The sequence below is a fragment of the Arachis hypogaea genome, chromosome 9 (genome assembly GCF_003086295.3).
Source record: "Arachis hypogaea cultivar Tifrunner chromosome 9, arahy.Tifrunner.gnm2.J5K5, whole genome shotgun sequence".
Lineage (NCBI taxonomy): Eukaryota > Viridiplantae > Streptophyta > Magnoliopsida > Fabales > Fabaceae > Arachis > Arachis hypogaea.
The window spans coordinates 10,752,072-10,758,071 of record NC_092044.1 but is presented as its reverse complement, the minus strand read 5'-3'; positions in this window follow the sequence as shown (position 1 = coordinate 10,758,071).

Below are 6,000 nucleotides of genomic sequence, written 5' to 3'. Positions count from 1 at the left end.
AATCAAATAAAATAAAATAAAACTTAATACAGACACCACCAAAGCAAGAATAGAAGAAGAACACCAGACACAGAGGGGGCAGGACACGATAGAGCCAAGATGAAACCCAGACAGAGGAGGCATGGCAACGACTGGGGGCTAGCAGCAAGCAGATACAAGCAGTGAAGGCGACAACGGTGAAGGCGTTTAGACAACGCAATGCTACGAAGGAGACACTGGTCGACGCAGAAAACCCGACGACAAGATGGCGACAGCGTGGTGTCGATGACACTAGCTCTGTAAGACTGAGAAGGTTGAGCTCTACTGCTGATTTGGGGGAGAGTGAGTTGAGAGTGTCAGACACTGTGTTGGGAAGGGGATTAGAATTCAAAGAGGTAAGGGAAGGGAATTAGGGTTTAGAAAGGGGGATTTTGGACTGAGGAGGGGGGAAGTGCGTTGGAGATGGGGAATTAGGGTTAGAAAGGGGGAGGGAAGAATTAGGGTTGGGGAGGGGGGAGAATGCATTCAGGAAGGGAAAGGGAGGAGTGTGTTGGGGAGGGGGAAGGAGAAGGAGAAGAATTAGGGTTAGAGAGGGGGAGGGGGAAGGATTAGGGTTGGGGAGGGGGAGAATGCATTCAGGAAGGGGAAGGGGGAGTGCATTGGGGAGGGGGAAGGAGAAGGAGAAGAATTAGGGTTGGGGGGAGGTATTTGCCATGTCATCAAAACGCAGTGGCCATGTCAGCACTGTGCTTGTCGGAAATGTGCTCTGGTGAACTCGTGGATACGCTTGTCAAATTTTAAAATCTTTTAAGGACCATTTTGTCAATAACAATAGTGAGGTACCAAAATGTCAGCGTTTGAATCTTTCGAGTACTGATTTGGTCATTACCTCTTTTTTAAAAGAAAATATATATTATATCACTAATTTTACTAAAATACCCTTATAAAATACCCTTATTGTTATTTGTCCATATTTTAAACGTATCGGTACGTATGGATTTATGATCGTACTGTAACAAACACCTTTATTATTTGGTTATTAGAGGGGTAGGATTTGTGTTTAAAGAATTGTAAATAGGAAAAACAACCATTTGTACCCATGAACTTTACGAACACTGATAAAAATACCCATTAAAGAAGAAAACTAACGTTGTATCCATCAAAGATAGATTTTGTACGACAAAAGTACCCAAATCCTAAATTTATGTTGACTTTTTAATAAAATTCCAGAATTACCCCATCCTTTATCTTCAATCCCTCCTCTCTTCTTTCCCAAATCTCAAACACCTCCATTGACACTACCTTAACCACCTTCTATTCTCTACTACTCTACTAACCACCACTGCCGTCATCTTTTCACGTTGACGATGACAAAGACGACAACAAGACAATCAGGCAATCCATCCGTTCCCACGCAACGCTAGATGGAGAAGCTCCGGAAGTGAGACTAAACCGAGATCCAGCGCGCAAGGTCCTGTGGTGCGATTCAACTCCTCCTAGGTCCACTTCAACCTCATGGACTCCATGGAAAAAAGGTCCTATATTTACAACAGTACAAATTACAAATTTATTATATAATTAACGAAATTGAACTTTCTCACTCTCCCAAATCACTACCATCATGTGCAAGATTCCTGTGTTACTCACATGCGACCCCACCAAAGCGATCTTGCCAAAGTTTTAATTTTTAGCATCCAAAGGTGCTTCTCCTTTTGACATTGTATTGAAAGTGATGGAGGAAGGGTGGTGATGGTAATGACGGTAATAAAGTGTTGATAGGATTTGAGATTGGAGAAGTGATTATGAGAAGTAAAATTAAAAGTTAGAGTGAAGTTGTTGTTGTTTATGGGCTGTGACAGTGAAAAAGGAGGAAGATGAGGCTGACGGTTGTTGACGGTGGCGGTGATGATGGTGTTGGTGAAGGAGGTGGTAAAATTGATGAAAAGAATAAAGAGAGGGTTGAAATTTGCTGAAAGGGGTATTGAGATTAGGGTTAGGAAAATGGTAATTTGGGGTTTTTAGGTATTGAGTTTACGATTTTTAGGCAATGAAGGTGTTTGAAATTTGGGAAAGAAGAGAGGAGGGGTTGAAGATAATGGTGTGGGTAATTCTGGAATTTTATTAAAAAGTCAACATAAATTTAGGATTTGGGTACTTTTGTCGTACGGAATCCATCTTTGATGGATACAACATTAGTTTCCTTCTTTAGTGGGTACTTTTGTCAGCGTTCGTAAAGTTCATGGGTACAAATGGTTGTTTTTCCATTGTAAATAAGTCTATGTATTTATTATTATGTGAATATGATATGTGACTATGTGATTTTAAAGTACAGACTTTTCGCATTAATAATTAAAGACTCGGTTCATATTTATGAAGTAGGCTTGATATTAAATAAATATAGTAACAAATTAAAAGATTAGAGGTAAGTAACACCTGAACTTTTAGTACGATCATGATGTGTTAAAAGTAAGGGTGTTACAGTATCCAACTCCCTAGCCTTCGTACCGACCCATTTTGTTTCTTGTAGGCACATGATGTTAATCTTTCTCCTTGTCATGGTATCTTCCACCTCCATGGATTTTCCTGTTAAAATGCCTATCTTCCATATCCCAAATCTCAATATTTTGTCGCTTCGACCTTTACTTTTTTCTTTGTGAACTAACTTACTTACTCTCGTCCATTCACGAAAACACGAGAATCCTTGCTCATTTAACATTACACCCGGGCACCGATGCTATGGCTCTTGCTCATTTAACATTGTATGCAAGTCATACAGCGCGTTGCTTCCGGGCAACGACCTAACTTTAGTGCAATAACATCTTTGATCCATGTCATGAAGATTCTATTATGTTTTTATGTTGGCTATTGAAAACCTAACACAACCCTCCTCTTTTATTCGGGTTTGGGATCGGCTATGTGCTGCAGGTATAACATAGGCGGAGTTTATTTAATATTTTTAAATATCTATAAAAATTATTCTGATTGAAATAAAACTGGCAAAAAAAAGGATTTTAAATTATGTTGTCATTTTCACATTGGACAATTTTAATTGCGAGTCAAAGTAGGACGAACAAGAAGCAATTATATTTATATGTCTATAGACATATAATTTTTTTTTTAAATAAGTAGTATGACATTATTGTAAAAAAAAGTTTTAGCTGTTATAATTATAGATGCCTTTTATGTTAATTATTATTTTTTAACTTTTTAAATATACTATGATCATATAAATACGAATTTATGATGATTAAAAAATAAAGGAGTTGATACATTTGGTATGAACATAAGTGCTTTTGCTTCAGTTACATACTTAATTGTATTGTTTTCTCCCTCTCCTCTCCACCTCCAGTTGTCAATTTTTTTTCATCATGCAGGTGCAAAAATTACTTAATTATGGTTACGTTTTTTTTATTACTATTATTTAATGTTCATCAACGTGATCTATAAGAAATGCGTTTTTTTCTCAAAAATATTTTTGAATGAAAAAACTTACATTGCTTGAATAACCTTTATATTATCATTTATAGACCCAACATTCATTATCATAAACTGAGGCTCGAAAGCCAGAGCACCCAACGGAATCCGATTTCACAAAATCTCGTTATGCCACAACAACCTCTCAGCTCAAGCTCCCAAAGTCATCCGTAGCTAGTACAAATATGACACTATACTCCTTTAATCATAGCACGTGTCACCATAAGATAAAATCTCTATATATCTTTATATATTTACATCTTTATAGTAGAGCAACCTATAAGATTTTTGAAAATGTGTTAGAGTTTCTGAACCTGTGTTTGCTTGCAAGGGTCATATTATACGCTAATGAAGCTTGAGTAACAAAACAGTAAGTACCATAATTTTCTCTAAAGCTTCATGGTGAGATGAAAGGTAAACATGTCCAACGCCAACTTGTAAAGAAGTTATATATGTACATTAACGCTTTCTAAACTGGTTAACATTATATTCTCCTCCCAAAATAATATCACATCAAGATATTTAAATCCCCACATCTCAAAAAAGTGATTGTTAAGAGTATTTTTATTAGGAAAATAATGCTAGAAAAGTATACAGTTGAAAAGTTGAATCAAAAGAAAGATAATCCAATGACTAAGATACATAAAAGAATCAGGAAAAATCTAAGAAGATTACGAGTGAATTCATCAATAAATATTTAAGTATAAATGAATTTAATTCAAGCATAATTTATAATAGTACCAATAAGACCAGGCTCTATTAGTCTATTCTTTGTTCCGTTGTTCTGTAAGTAGTAGTTTGACTCTTTCTATACTTGTATGCCCTTTTTCTATCGATGTTCATTTTATTAGGTGTGCAAATAGTTATTATAATATTAAAATTTAGGTAGATAATTTAGAAATATAGTATATTTTTATTTAATTGATGTTTGTTCACATTATTTAAAAAAGTCATTAATTACTTACCATAACCCATAAATAAATGAAAAGAAAAAACTACACAAGAAAACTCTATCATATTGCATGCTAATCATTAATTGTCTAATTTATGTTGTCATTTATTCCGAAGACCAACTCTAATAATATAATTGTGATGCAATAAGGTGAATGGATAATGGAAACCTACAAGTACAGTTAAATTTGGCAATAAAATTCGAACTATTCTAAAAGATACTTATATATAACCAAGTGATTTTAATAATTAAATTTAATTAAGTTGATCCGTTAATTTATTATTCAAAATCATTCCAACAAGAATTACTTGCTCAATGTATACGTGAATCGGTGAATGGTGCACATAAATTTTTAACTTTTGTAACTTCTTCCTCATCTCAACATCTCCGACTACATTCACTATTTTTTTGTGAAAACTCAAGTGCAGTCGACTTCATGTAAAATCGATTGCACTTGAGTTTTCATTTTTTTTTCTTGCAATATGTTCATTATTTTCTGATTTTTCTTTGTGTGGCTGCTTCTTATATCAATAACTCTGGGTTTGGAAGAGGTTTGTAGATCAAATTGAATGAAGTGAATATATAGTGATTTTAATTAGTGTATTAGTGTCTATTGCAAAGAGATAGATACAATAATTGTACCTAGAAGACCTTCCAATTGTATATGAACAAATTAGTAGGAAAAAAAAAAATTCAGTGTTTATGTTGAAGAAAGTTCTATGTTTATTGTCACGAAATTTTTGTATTTGCTTCCTCTGTTTTCTTCTAAAAATATTGTATATTTACTTTAAAAAAATTTTGAGCCTATTCTTATAAATGTTGTATGTTTTATTGTAAATAAATTTCAATATTTATTATATATATATATATATATATATATATATTTTAAGTTTGCGTGTTTACTTTTAAAAGATTTATATGTTTATCATAATTAAATTTCTGTCTTTATCTTAATAATTTTTTTGTTTGCTTTCAATGTTTTTTTTATTTGTGTTTACCTTATAAAAAATGTATTTATTATTATAAAATTTTTGTATTTAGCTTAAAAATTTGTTTTTTTTTTTATTTTTTTCAAAAGTTTATTTATCATAAAATTATTCTATATTTATCGTCATAAAATTTCTTTAATATTTCTTCTTTATTCTTCTTGTCCATAATTTTTTTAGAAATACGAAAACAAAGTGAAAAAAAGAAAAAGCAAATAAACAAAGAAACATATTCTGGCCCAACCCAATATAAAATTGGAGGTTTACTAAGCGAACTCGCACCTTGTCCGTACAATGAGATGTCCTCGATGTAACTCGATCTTCACAAGAGAAGATTCGGACAGCTGGCGAAAGTTTCTAAGGGGTTGGACCTGAGTAAGAGGACCCACTCGAACAGATAGGGATAAAGGAGAGGGACTTACCCTCTCCTCAGGTACGTCACTTTTACTCAAATTAGCCACCTCCTCGTACGGAGGCTTATTTTGGTATCAGAGTGTCCTTGCAGGTGGCCCCACCCGCCGACCTATTGACGACTGTTGGTCCCACAACATCTCAACCCTCGCACTCAGGTTCCGACCCTCACCTCCAACGAACTTTTCGCCAACAGTT